Here is a 15,338-nt window from a genome sequence, read left to right on the forward strand (position 1 = left end):
CTTCAGATAAATACCAGTAGAAACGGTTGGAGGGTGAAGAAGAATTTGCCATATTTCTTATTTTTGATGATTGCACTCATGCTTTGTGATTATGGACAAAAATTCTGTTTAATCAGTCTCATACAAATTAGCAAATTAAGTATCTGAGCAGTAATTTAGAGTCTAACTGAACTTTCTGTAACTCAGACCTAACCGTGATAAATTGTCACAGCAACTATGAATTTATTTCTCTTTTGAAGTCACACAAGATTTTTTAAAACCAGTGAGTTAATAGGTTGTGGCCAAAATTAGTTAATCAACCAATTATTAATCAAGGTACTTTGTTCTCTATATTTCCCATTGAATTTTCAGATGAAAAAGAGTTACCTTCCTACTTCAGATGAGAATGAGTTGTCTAAAACATGTGAGTCAACTAGCTAAATTTCATCTCAAAAAAGTTTACACTTAGATTAATTTAACTTTGCATAAAGTCTCTAAAATACTATTCACCGCTGACAGAATTCAATTTGCATTCTTCTCTTTGATCTTGATTTTTAGATGGAATCACAAAGTTTATGAGTGAGCAATTGCAATTTAGGGAAAATTCATCAAAAACATCCCTTATTTTACTTCAGATGAAAAAAAATTTCTAAAAACGTATGCTCCAGTAGCTTAACCAGTTAGTAACCAACATCTTTTTTAAAAAAGCTGAAAAAGGGAAGTTCCCGTCATGGTGCAGTGGAAACAAATCCGACTAGGAACCATGAGGTTGAGGGTTCAATCCCTGGCCTTGCTCAGTGGGTTAAGGATCCTGCATTGTTGTAAGCTATGGTGTAGGTCACAGACATGGCTCAGATCTGGCATTGCTGTGGCTGTGGTGTAGGCCAGCAGCTATAGCTCCGATTAGACCCCTAGCCTGGGAATCTCCGTATGCCACGGGTGTGGCCCTAAAAAGACAAAAGACCAAAAAAAAAGGGGGGGGTCAGGAAAAGGGTACATGGTCATATCACTCACTTTCTCTGATTGAGAAAAACCTGAAAAATTTCATAAAGGTCAAATATAAATAATTATTATTCACTTAGAAATAGTATTTTAAAATACAAACATTTGGAAATATAACAATTTTGGCAATTTTTCTATTTTATTTTATTTTATTTCATTGTATCTGCAGCATGCAGAGGTGCCCACGCTAGAGATTAAACCCACACCAAAGCAGTGACAACAGATCCTTATCTCACTAGGCTACCAGGAAACTCCAACAACTTACTTTATTTTAATTTCAAATTTTCTCATTGGTTTTCAGGAAAAAAAAATCTTAATGGTTTCTCCCTGAAGCTTGAAACATGTTCCTAGTTCACAAATTGCTCCCTCTTTGGTTTTCTGATACAAGTTTTCACAAAAAAATTCATAACCTACTTGGACATATGGTATATATTTTAATATGCTGCCCAGAAGTACTAACTTAGATCATTGTTTAATCTAAGTCCCCCCTTCTCCTTCAGAGAGAGAGAGAGAGAGAGAGAGAGCCCTAAGAGGTAAATGCCTTCCTTTGATTTTTGCCCCATTTGGCTTAAATGCACAGTTTAAGGATGCTATGAACTAGGGTCTTCTACTGGCTTCACTGACAACCCTACCAACAGTTTCTGCAGCACCCTGGACATGTAACACTGCCCTAAAACCCACAATCATACTTATCCATTAACCTAACTAGCTTTCTATTTTTCTCTCTATTGGAGTAAGGAATATGCCTTGGATAGTTTCTTTCTGTTTTGTTTTCTTCAAATTAAGGGCTTTAACTGGAACCAAGTGTCAAAGGGTCTCGCTATGCTCTTAACTCCAAGCTCCCTAAGTGAATACCGAGTAACCATTCCTGGCTTCTGGTTCTTCATCTTTTAATTCAAGGCATTTTTATTAAATTTTATCTATTTTCTTGGAATTCTAACATTCCTATATTTGAGACTGGTTCTTTGTAAAAAATTAACTTGTAGTTACTAGAGATAAACTTTGAATGGTCAGGGTTCCAGCTTTTTTTTTTTTTTTTTTTCCTCTTTAATCTTTACCTTTATGGTTCATGGGAGTAAACCATTTGAGCAGGACAGTATTTCAACAGGCAAACACATTGACAATATCAGAATATTTGTTTTCTGACACAAATATTGGTGATAGGTGCACTGTTAGAATAGTTTGAATTTAACGTCTAGAAAAGCAATATCAGAATTAAGGTGTGTTTCAGTTGAAAAAGGAGTATGTTGATTAAATGATTTGAAGATTGTGAAGACTAGATGATACATGCAGCCTGCTGACGATTGTGCCAATAATCCTCCAGTCGCTGATGAGACTCTGGACTGAGATGAGAAATGAAATTTATCCTGGGATAATGAAACTAGGATATTGGAGTGAAGTAGAGAGAAGTAGCAGTGCAAAATCTAATGGGATTTTCAAACCTAAGTGGCAAATGGCAGAATTGGTAAGGGGAACTGTTTTTTAAGAAAAGTAAGAATGTGACCATAGGTATATGTGGAGATAAAGATGAGAAAATCAGACGAGATAGCTGGGTTTAGAAATGGGATTTAAAATTGTGTATGTGTAGATTCAGGCACTTGTCATTCCTGATTTCTTGTTGGATTTCCTTGTATGCTCAGTGTTTAAAAAGATAATGATTGGAAATTAAAGAAATAAGATGTTTTGTTTGTGTAAATGCTAACATTATAACTGATACTTAGAGAAATGAATTTCTAAAGATTAGGAGAATATTGAAGAAAGTTTTTAGTCCAGTTCTATACCTTATTGCCATTCAATAGCTGGATCCCACTCACACATTTAAGAGTCACCTAAAAATAACTGCATGCTGCATGATTTCAAATGGCCTTTCTCATCACAGTATAGTTATTTTTAAAATTCATTTTGCATTAGCATAATTCTAAATGGCATTTAAACTGTTGGACTTTACAGTTCTCACCGAGTGTTAATTTTATCTGAAAATGATTAAGAGTATATCGTCATTAAGTCAGTGATCAGATATGGAAATAAATTCAGTTAAGTGTCAAGAAAAAAATACCACCCAGATATCAAGATAATTAAAATAAAGTATGATGGCCTCGAATTTGAGTTACATGTTATTTAAAATGCCTTGAATAGTCAATAAACTTAAAATCAAAAAATATATATGAATGAGATTTTTCTCACTTCAAGTCCAGTCAGTCAAATGTTCAGTATACATAGAAATATCAAATCAAAATTGAGAAACATTCTAATAAAATCAATTAAGCTAGTCAGTCAAAAAATTAATTTGATCTGTAATCTGGATACACCTGAGTGCTAAAAAAAACCTATAATACAGTGTATAGTATTTGGATTTAAATGTGAAAAACAGACCAATTTATATGTTAATTTTTAAAGATTTTGAAATAGGGATATATGCATTTAACAATGTAAGGCACTATCCATGCACTTTTTTTTTCAAACAATGTGTGAGTAATAAATGAACTTTTTTAGAGCACATGATAAAAATAGTTCATTTTACAAAACCCTTTGTGTTGTGCTCTAGCTGTCTATACCTCACCAGCTGGTTCTACTGTGCCTCTCAAGTAGTAATTAAAAAAAAGACAAAAAAAGAAAAAGAAATTGGAACCATCCTGAAAAGAAGGCTTGATGCTGATTTTTGAAGCCCTGAAGTTATCAGTTCTCAGTCCAAATATCGCTGGAACAGCAGAGGCCATGTAGGTAAACTGGGAGATTCTGCAGCGTGTGTCCAAGTCATGGAGTACTGAAGTAGAAAGGAAAAGAAGAACAGGTGGATTTTGTGACATAAGAGAGCTGGCTTCTATAGTAATATGACATAACATCTTATTATAATATCATAGAATACAATAAACATATATTATCTCAGCAAAAATGTTAAGTGGGCAATACAGTATTAGTAACTGTAGACACGGTGATACACAGTTCCTCTCCAGGACTTATTCACCTTGCCTAAATGAAACTTTGTATCCATGACTAACGCCTCCCCATTTCCCTGTCTGCCCAGCCCCTGGCAGCCACCGTTCAACTCTTAGCTTCTACTAGTTTCCTGTTGTAAAGCCCTTTTCTAAGTAGGACCATGTGGAAGATCACTTGGTGTGTCTGGCGTATTTCACTTCACGTAACGTAATCCAATATGTTCAACATTGTGATGTTGTCTTGTTAACATTCCTGGAATTCTTTTTGTCTTCCTTTAGAATGTGGAGAGTTTTGTTTAGGCAGAAATTCACATTATGTCCTCATCTATTTCATCTTTTTGAGGCCTATTCTTAAGCTTTGATAGTTTGGTCCTAGAGAAACTTTCACTGGGTGTATAATTCATCTCTAATGTCCTCACTAATTATGCCTGCTGATCTCTGAGGACTGTTGGTTTGTTTCACATGCATACCTTTAAAAATGTTTATGCAAATTCATAAGTTTTTCACTTGTGGATAACCTTTCAAAAACAAAAAACAACGGGAGGAGGCACATGCCCACAGCTGTGACCAGAGCCATAGCAGTGACAATGCCAGATCCTTAACCCACTAGGCCACCAGGGAACGCCTCAAAAATTTTTAAAAGGCTACTTTAAATCTTTAAGTAAATACAAATAAAATTTTATTCTAGTAATTTGACATATTTAAATATGTAATTTATATTATTCCTTTTGGGTACACAATAGATGAGATCAATGAAGCCAACTGTCAATCCACAATCTTTGTCTACCATCCTCTGTTTCCCAACAGGATTTGAACTAGAGACGCATTTTCTCTTTTCTGTCTGGATTGAATTATGTGACTACTTCTCATCAATGGATTATGAGTCAAAATACTGCATTATTCTTGCAAGTTACAGTATTGGGGGTTTTGCTTTTTCTCTCACTTCTCTATTTATTTGCTGGTAGAAAGCATTTCAAAGTCCTTATGTCTAAAGGAGTTGAGGATAGAGCCAGGAAGAAAGCTGCTCTTTGATGGGGAAAAATTGTATGGGCTATTACATAGGTCATTTATACTTTTATTGTATGTTTATGATAGCAGTTAGTGAGGTTAATAATGAGTTTAATTAAAAATGAGGTTATCATTATCTTTTCCAAACAATTAGTCACTTGTTTCAATATCATTCATTGAATGATTCATCCACTTAAGTAACTATATGGTTGTCATTTTTCCAAATAATTAGCCACTTATCACATTACAATTATTGAATGATTCATCTGTCCTCTACTTTGAAATACCGTATTTCTACATAAAAAATTTTCTTTCATAATGGATTTGATTTCATTAAATTTGTATGTATTCTCTATATCCATAAGTTTCTATGTCAGATGCACACTAACTATGTTTAGCACCATGCTTACTTAATAGCCTTTAATATTGTTAGGAAAAGTTTGCCTTGACATTTAATTTTTGCTGGGCTATATGTACTCCTTTAACCTTCTAAATGATTTTAAAAATTTTAGTAATTGAAAACTGTATGTCAACTGAAATTGGGTTTAATATATAAATTAATTGGCTAGAATTTTTTTTTTTTTCCCACACCTGTGACATATGGAAGTCCCCAAGCCAGGGATTAAAGCCAAGTCACAGCTGCTGCCTGTGCCCCAGCTCCCATTGCACTGGGCTGGGGATGGAACCCAAGCCGCCGCAGTGACCTGAGCCTCTGCAGGCAGATTCTTAATCCACTGCCCCACAGTGGTGCCTCCCAGTTGGGTAAAATGTTTATCTTTCAAATATTGTTCAGGAACACACTATGTTTATTTAGGTCTCCTTTAAATTCCCTCTGTGGCACACATTCATTTGTAAAAACTCTCTGCAAAACAATTGGAGATGAAAACTCTGAGGTTTAGAAAGAACCCAGAGAGTAATGTTAATGGCAGACCAAGAGCAAATTTGTTTTTCATTAGAGTCTTTGTTGGGATTAATACAACTGAACCAAGAACATGAAGGCCTTCTCTGTTGGGGAAATGGTATCATTTTAAGTATATACTCCTGTGAGCTGTGCAGAAAGATTGGAAGAAATTCCCGAACTGGGTGGGCAGTCTGCCTCTGTGCCTTCCATGTGGGCAGAGAACCAAGACACTGCATATTTCCATTTTGCTGGTAATATTATTCAATGACTTTTATTATAACGAAATGCTGCTGTCTGATGGGGAAAAATCGTATGGGCTATTATGTAGGTCATTTATATGTTAAATGAAAATTTTTAAAATTTAAAAATTTTTAAATCATCTTCTAAATGATTTTAAAAATTTCAGTAATTAAAAACAGTGTGTCAACTGAAATTGTGTTTTATATATAAATTAATTGGGTAGATTTCTAATACTGAATTAATTTCTAATACTGTAGGTATAAAGTATTAGAATCCTTGATTTTAATTATACCGACTCTCAGTACTCTCCAAAACATATCTTTCTTGATTTTTCCTTCCTTTCCCATATTCAAAGTTGCATTCCTTTCAACTCACTCCTTATATATTCTCCAACTCTATGTGTCAAATGTAAGAGTAAGGGACATATATTTACTGCTTGTTTCTAGGTTTGAACTCTCAGTGGTTCTGTGGGTGTTTATCAAAAATTCCTCAACTGTGTAACCACCTGCATGGCCTTCAAATGCGTCCCTTTTCATATTCCAAAGAGGACTCAACGTGATTCCTTATAAATAGGTATTTTTTTGGTCTCCTGGTTATTTGATAACAGAATCATTAGCATTTTATGTTATCAGACAGAACATTAAAAATTGCTTATATCTCTGATTCATTTTTTAGCGTCAGCTTTCAGCAATAATTCTTCTAAACAATTCCAGTCTTATTATCTTTTAAATCTGCCCTCCTTCCATCACTGTTGTTTTCTTAGTTCAGATGTTCGTTGTCTTTTACTGAATCCTCTCCAGTGATTCCAGGCTTTCCTTGAAAACATTTTTTCTCCTCTGAAACATCATTTTTATCCAGTAATGTGTAATTGTTTCCAAAGGCTGACATTCATTTTGGTTCTACCTCCTTTTCCTGTTACACCCCCCAAATTGTCCCAGTGTCAATGGAAACCTTACCCTAAATGCCCTGAATTTTTAATACTAGTGATAATGCTCTCGTTTCTCCCTTGGCTCAAAATATTTAAGAATGTGAAATGTTCCCACCTTTATTATTACTATTTTTATAATCTAGGCTTAATAATTTTAGTTATTGCTCTCCACTGATAAGTAAGAGTATGTTCTCCTTTTAGTTGTTAAATGTAGGACCGTATTCTTATCACTGGTAAAGAAAGATGGTTCTAGTAAAGAAAAGTTTAGTTTCTTCCTCCTGAGCACACAGGAATGTGTTTTCCCAGTTTCCCTTGCAGCTTAGAGCTCTGTTTCTGGGTCAAGACAATCCACTTATGGTCTGAGCTGATGCTCCTTATTTCTAGGTGTGGTATAAAGAATGTGAAAGCCCTCCATGCCGTCTGTTCCTTTGCCATGTTATCCGAAATGCCATTGGTTCAAGATGCCATTGCTACAAAATGGGAAAGGTAGACTGACCCTCATCGGATTTTTTTAAACAAAAGTAAGCCTTTATTTTATATATATAAGCAAATCTTTCTTTCTTTGCTAGGCTTAGATTTAGAGCTGCCGACCATCTCAGAGTGCTGTTTTACATACAGAGCCTCATATTTCAGAAAATTCCAAAATATCTACTTTACTAATTACTGTATTTTTGCTTCCCTTTTCTTTATTTTTTTATCATTTATTGATTCAATTTGAAGTTTATTTCCAGGTTTTTGTACAATTTTTCAAGGTTATGTTCCATTTACAGTTATTACAAAATACTGGCTATACTTCCTGTGTTGTGCAGTACCTCCTTAAGGCGGCCTAATGCCTAGTAGTTGGCACCTCTCACTACCCTCTTCCTGCATTGCTCCTTTCCCCTCCCCACTGTAACCACTAGGTTATTCTCTATACCTGTGGGTCTGCTTCTTTTTTGTTATATTCACGTTTGTTATTTTTTTTAGATTCCATGTACTATGTTTTTTTAATAATTTGACTCATTTTACAACATTTTATGGGCAAAAATGTCTGAAACTTCACAATTTGGAAACATTGACTTATGTAAGGTTTAAAAATATCTTTACTGTACAAACTCTGATATTTTAAAAATAGCATTGTCCGTCTCTAATAGAAACCAACACTGAACTATATTATCAGAGGATTTCGCTTGGGACAAGGGTAGCATAAAATGCGTTTCAGGAATACGTTTTTGTATCGGTATTTCCTCCCGTCAATTATGTGTTCCACTCCTCTAAGTTTAGCTCTGCACTGACCTAGAAATAACTTCCCTAGTGATGACTTTCAGGTAGTTTTTAATCAACTCTTCGCAAAGATGCTGTCTTGGCCACACTTAGCCAAAAATGTTATGGCCTCAAATTGGGTCAGCGTAACATTTATTTTGCTCATGAACTTACTTCTCGGATGTTTGAAATTTATTTTTGAGTATTAAATATCATGAAATATTTCATTTGCGCTTAATTTTCTTTAAAGTAATTTATGTAAAGAAGCTCAAGCCATCATTTCATTAAGAGTGTTGTTTCCAGAGGGTAGGTTCTTGCACAGAAAGAATTCAGAGATGAGACAGGGAGGTCACGAAAGTAAACCCAAGGTTTAGTTAAGTGCTATCATGCTCTCCAGTGGAGACGGGGCAGTCTCCGGTGAGTGGCTGCCCGGAGTTCATTTGACAAGTAGGTTATGTGAGATACAGAAATGAAAAGGCGAGGAGTGAAGGAGGTCATGTTCCATGATTTTCAGCCCAGTTCCATCTTCACGAGGGCCAGAGGGATTTTTGTCCTTATTTAGTATCGGGCAGGAGTGTCATGGGCGCCTCCTAGGAACTTACCTGCAAAGCTAATTTTGTTGTAATGAGGGAATAATGAGCAAAAGGTTGCAGACAGGGCGGAGGGTCCCATCTTTCCCCCCTTTCTTTGTCTGACTCTAGGACCCTTATCCCAAAACGTGTGGCTTGCTGTCGGTCTGGAGGTTCCTGTTCTTTGTCCGACCAAGGACCGTCACTGTTTACAGGACATGTAGTTTCCCTTCGCCTGACTTGCGCCCCCCTTTGTCTGCTTATATCTAGCTACCTGACTGCTTTCACAGGTTTATGAGATTATGGTGATCATGGGAAATGTTTAAAATACAAAATATTAAAATATGGGCAGTCTGTTTTTCCAGCCAAACCTGGTTTTGTTTAAATATGAGTATTTCTCTAGAGGGAATGAAGCTGCTTGTTAAAACACAAAACCAGGACTTCCTGTCATGGCTCAGCAGAAACAAATCCGACTAAGATACATGAGGATGCAGGTTCAATCCCTGGCCTCACGCAGTGGGTGAGGGGTCTGGCATTGCCATGAGTTGTGATGTAGGTTGCAGACCTATGTCAGACCTGGCATTGCTTTGGCCGTGGTGTAAGCCAGCAATTGTAGCTCTAATTTGACCCCCTGGCCTGGGAATGGGTGTGGCTCTAAAAAGACAAGAAAATAAAAATAAAAATAAAAAAACCCACAAAACTACATCAAGTATTTTATCTTTTATAGAACATGTTTTCATTTTTCCAAATTTAACTGTGAAATGCCAGCGGATGATTTATAGACATTTTCACGGATCTGTGAATTTTTAGTGTGGTATGAAGATGGAAAATTATCAGCCATTATAACTTTCTTTGCAGTGCAGTCATTCTCTTATTTTGTTCTGGGGTTACACGCATATTAGACCATTACAGTTACACAATAGGTCACTAATGCTCAGATCATTTTTTCTTTCTAACTTTTACTTATTTTTCTTTTTGTTCTTTAGAATCTATTGCTCTGCATTCTATTACTGGTCTTTTTCTCTTCCTGCAACATCCAACCTGATGTTAAACCTATCCATTAAATGATTTATTTGAGATACTATAATTTCTCTTTTAAAATTTTCTTTATTGTTGCTTCCATTTCTCTTGTAAGACCATCTATAAATTCACTCATTATGTATTTTCCTCCAAATCCTTAAACATATATATAGTAGACAATTTAACATTCTTGCTTAGGAATTTCCAGCATCTCTGTTATCTTTGGACCTGTTTCTACTGGTTATTTCTCCCTGTTTTCTTCTCATTTTGTTTTGCCGCCCTCATTCCTGTGTGTGTGTGTGTCTTTAAAATATTTATATATTTTATATAGCTAAGCACCATAACCTATATATACTTGTCATTAAGATAAACAATAACTAGTCCTCAGGTAATAGGACCTGACAACAGCATTTGTTTATCCTCAGTTTAGCCGGTAATTGGGGTGACCATCTATGTTAGCCAACTAGCTTTATCCAGGGAGAAGCAAATGACAAGAGGTCTTTTTGCAACTTGGAGAAAAGCATCCAGAAATTTAGGCTTCTCTCTTCCCAGAGGAACTGGGAGGTGGGATGCCAGCTCCCTAGATGTTTGCATTTCAAAGGAGATGGCTCTCAGGGTCCTTGAGAAAGGTGGTCCTTGGCCATAAAGCTAACCAATGTTCTGTATAGTTTTCAAAAGGATTTTGATACTGTTTGCTTCAAAGAGATTTTTTAACTTTTTTTTTAAATACAAATTCACTTTGCAAAAGAATTTACTTCAGAGATGGGATTAAGATGGCGGAATAGAAGGACTGGAGCTCAACTTCTCTCCTAAAAACAACAAAATTCACAACTAAAGGCTGAGCACTCTTCACCAAAATGGACCGGAAACCTTAAAAAAGATACCCTACTCCAGAAAAAAAAGAGGAGGCCACATCAAAAGGTAGGAGGGGCGATTTCGCGATATAAACAACCCCATACCTCCCGGGTGGGAAGCTCCACAGACTGGAAACTAACTGGTTCACAGAGACTCACCTACAGGAGTGAGAGTTCTGAGCCACACATCAAACACAGGGCACAGGGAGAAAGAGCCCCGGAGCATCTGGCATTGAAGGCCAGCGGGGCTTGTGCGCAGGAGCTCCACAGGACTGGGGGAAATGGAGACCCCATTCTTAAAAGGCGCACACGGACTTTCACGTGCACTGGGTCCCAGGGCAAAGCAAAGTCTCCAAGGGAATCTGGGTCATACCTGACTGCAGTTCTTGGAGGACATCCAGGGAAAACAGGGGTGAACGTGGCTTGTTGTGAGGGAAGGACATTGAAAATGAAACTCTCAGGAATATTCAGCAGCAGTGCCTTTCCCTGGAGGTGGCCATTTTGGGAAAATCTGGCCCTACCTGTCAGCCAGCTGCCAAGAATCCCCAGGGCAAACAACAATCCAGGTGGGATCACAGCCCCACCCCACAGTAAACAGGCTATCTAAAGACCCCTCAGGCACACAGCTGCCTCTCATCTCATCCAGAGACTAAGCCCCACCCACCAGAGGGATTAGAATAGGCTCCTCCTACCAGGTGGCAGGCATCAGCCCCTCCCATCAGGAAACCAACACCAAGCCCCCATACTGACTTCAGCCACAGGGGGCAGACATCAGAAGTAAGAGAGGCTACAACTCTATTAATGTGTAAGAAGGTCACCACACCAAAAACCTATAAAAATTAAAAGACAGAGGACTATAACTCAGATGAGGGAGAAAGGAAAAACCACAGAAAATCAGCTAAGCCATCAGGAGATTCTCGGCCTCCAGGAAAAAGACTTTAGACTGTTGATGCTAAAGATGATGCAAGACATTGGGAATAAACTGGAGGCAAAGATGGATAACTTACAGGAAACACTGAGCAAAGAGATACAAGATATAAAACTTAAACAAGAAGAGATGCAAAATACAATAATTGAAATAAAAAATTCACTAGAAGCAGCTAACAGCAGAAAACAGGAGGCAGAAGAACGAATAAGCGAGGTGGAGGACAGATTAGTGGAAATTATGGATGCAGAACAGAAAAGAGAAAAAAGATTGAAAACAAATGAGGAGAGTCTCAGAGAACTCTGGGACAACATTAAGTGCACCAACATCCGTATTATAGGGGTGCTAGAAGGAGAAGAGAGAGAGAAGGAGACAGAAAAAATATTCCAAGAGATAATAGCCTAAAACTTCCCTAAGATGGGAAGGAATCACTCACTCAAATCCAGGAAGCACAACAAGTACCATATAAAATAAACCCAAGGAGGAACACCCCGAGAAACATACTAATCAAACTGACCAAAATTAAAGACAAAGGAAAAGTCTTGAAAGCAGCTAAGGAAAAGAAACAAGTAACATACAAGGGAACCCCAATAAGGTTATCAGCAGATTTTTCAGCAGAAACTCTGCAGGCCAGAAGGGAGTGGCATGATATACTTAATGTGATGAAAGGAAAAAACCTCCAACCAAGATTACTCTACCCAGTAAGGCTCTCATTTAGATTTGAAGGAGAAATCAAAACCTTTACAGATAAGCAAAAGCTGAGAGAATTCAGCAACACTAAACCAGCCTTACAACAAATACTAAAGGAACTTCTATAGGCAGAAAAGAATTAGAGAAGAAGGAAAGGAAAAAGAGCAGCAAAAACAAATCCAAAGCAATTAATAAAATGGCAATAAGAACATACATATCAATAATTACCTTAAATGTGAAGGGACTAAATGCCTCAACCAAAAGACATAGACTTGCTGAATGGATACAAAAACAAGACCCACATATATGCTGTCTTCAGAGACCCACTTCACTTCTAGGGATACATACAAATTGAAAGTGAGAGGATGGAAGAAAATATTTCATGCAAACGGGGATCAAAAGAAAGCTGGAGTAGCAATACTCATATCAGACAAAATAGACTTTAAAATGAAGAATATTTTAAGGGACAAGGAAGGACATTACATACTGATCAAAGGATCAATCCAAGAAGATGATATAACAATTTTAAATATCTACGCACCCAACACAGGTCCACCACCATATATAAGGTAACTGCTAACAACCTTAAAAGGACAAATTGACAATAACACAATCATAGTGGGGACATTAACACCCCACTTACAGCAGTGGGTAGATCATCCATACTGAAAATCAGTAAGGAAACACAGGCCCTGAATGATGCATTAATCCAGATGGACTTAATAGATACTTATAGGACATTCCATCCCAAAGCAACAGACTACACATTCTTCTCAAGTGCACATGGAACATTCTCTAAGGTTGATCATATCCTGGGCTACAAATCCAACCTTGGTAACTTTAAGAAAATTGGAATCATATCAAGCATCTTTTCAGACCACAATGCTGTACAACTGGAAATCAACAACAAGAAAAAAAACTGCAAAAAACACAAACACGTGGAGACTCAACAACATGCTACTAAACAACCAATGATCACTGAAGAAATCAAAGAGGAAATTAAAAAATACCTAGCTGCAAATGACAATTAAGATACGACACTCCAAACCCTATGGGATGCAACAAAAGCCGTTCTAAGAGGAAAGTTTAGAGCAATACAAGCCCACCTCAGGAAACAAGAAAAAGCCCAAATAAACAAAATAACTTTACATCTAAAGAAGCTTGAGAGAGAAGAACAGACAAGACCTAAAGTTAGTAGAAGGAAAGAAATCATAAAGATCAGAGCAGAAATCAATGAAATAGAAACAAAGTAAACATAGAAAAGATCAATGAAACAAAAAGCTGGTTCTTTGAAAAGATCAAAAAAATTGATAAACCCCTAGCCAGACTTATCAAGCAAAAAAGAGAGAGGACTCAAATCAATAAAATTAGAAATGAAAAAGGAGAAGTAGCAACAGACATCACAGAAACACAAAGGATCATAAGAGACTACAATATGCAACTATATGCCCATAAAACGGAAAACCTAGAAGAAATAGACAAGTTGTTAGAAAAGTACAATTTTCCAAGTCTCAACAAAGGTGAAATAGAAAAGATGAATGGGCCCATCACAAGAACTGAAATTGAAACTGTGATTAAAAAACATCCAACAAACAAAAGTCCAGGACCAGATGGCTTCACAGGCGAATTCTATCAAACATTTAGAGAAGAGCTAACACCTCTCCTGAAACCATTTCAAAAAATTGCAGAGGAGGGGATACTCCCAAACTCACTCTTTGAGGCCACCATCACCCTGGTACCCAAACCAAAGACTCCACACAAAAAGAAAACTACAGGCCAATTTCACTGATGAACATTGATGCAAAAATCCTCCACAAAATACTAGCAGACCGCATCCAACAATACATTAAAAGGATTGTACATCATGATCCAGTGGGATTTATCCCAGGGATGCAAGGGTTCTTTAATATCCGCAAATCCATCAGTGTGATACACCACATTAACAAACTGAAGGATAAAAACCATATGATCCTCTCAATAGATGCAGAAAAAGCCTTTGAAAAAAATCCAACACCCATTTCTGATAAAAACCCTTCAGAAAGTGGGCATAACGGGAACCTACCTCAACATGATGAAGGCCATACATGACAAACCCACAGCAAACATCATTCTCAAATGGTGAAAAGCTGAAAGAATTCCCGCTGAGATCAGAAACAAGACAAGGATGTCCACTCTCGCCACTACTCTTTAATATAGTTCTGCAAGTCCTAGCCACAGCAATCAGGGAAGTAAAAGAAATAAGAAGAATCCAAATTGGAAAGGAAGAAGTAAAACTATCGCTATTTGCAAATGACATGATACTATTCCTAGAGAATCCTAAAGACTCTACCAGAAAACTGTTAGAGCTCATCCACGAATTTGGCAAAGTTGCAGGATACAAAATCAATACACAGAAATCAATAGCGTTTCTATATACTAACAATGAAAAAGCAGAAAAGTAAATTAGGGAAGCAATCCCGTTTGCCATCGCATCCAAAAGAATAAAATACCTAGGAGTAAACCTACCTAAAGAGACAAAAGACCTATACTCTGAAAACTACAAGCCACTGATGAAAAAAATCAAAGATGACACAAATAGATGGAAAGATATACCACACTCTTGGATTGGAAGAGTTAATATTATCGAAATGACTATAGTACCTAGGCCATCTATAGCTTTAATGCAATCCCTATCAAATTACCAAGGACATTTTTCACAGAACTCGAAAAAAATATTTTAAAGTTTGTTTGGAAGCACAAAAGAGCCAGAATAGCCAAAGACATCCTGAAAAAGAAAAATGGAACTGGAGGAATCAGGCTCCCAGACTTCAGAATATACTACAAAGCAACAGTCATCAAAACTGCATGGTACTGGCACAAAGACAGAACTATAGATCAGTGCAACAGGATAGAAAGCCCAGAATTAAATCCACATACCTACAGCCAACTAATCTATGACAAAAAAGGCAAGAATATCCAGTGGAGAAAGGACAGCTTGTTCAATAAGTGGTGTTGGGAAAACTGGACAGCCACATGGAAAAGAATGAAATTAGAACACTCCCTAA

The 15,338-nt window shown here is 36.9% G+C and overlaps 1 long non-coding RNA gene across 1 annotated transcript in view; it reads left to right on the plus strand.

Annotated features, from left to right (window-relative positions):
• The window catches only part of LOC102167499 (uncharacterized), a 320,434-nt gene that overhangs the window by 232,230 nt on the left and 72,866 nt on the right, over window positions 1-15,338 (plus strand). The window lies entirely within an intron of this gene.

The sequence above is a fragment of the Sus scrofa genome, chromosome 10 (assembly GCF_054392235.1).
Source record: "Sus scrofa isolate SSC_HxYL_T2T_F1_AM1 chromosome 10, Sscrofa_HxYL_maternal_Yorkshire_Landrace_v2.0, whole genome shotgun sequence".
NCBI lineage: Eukaryota > Metazoa > Chordata > Mammalia > Artiodactyla > Suidae > Sus > Sus scrofa.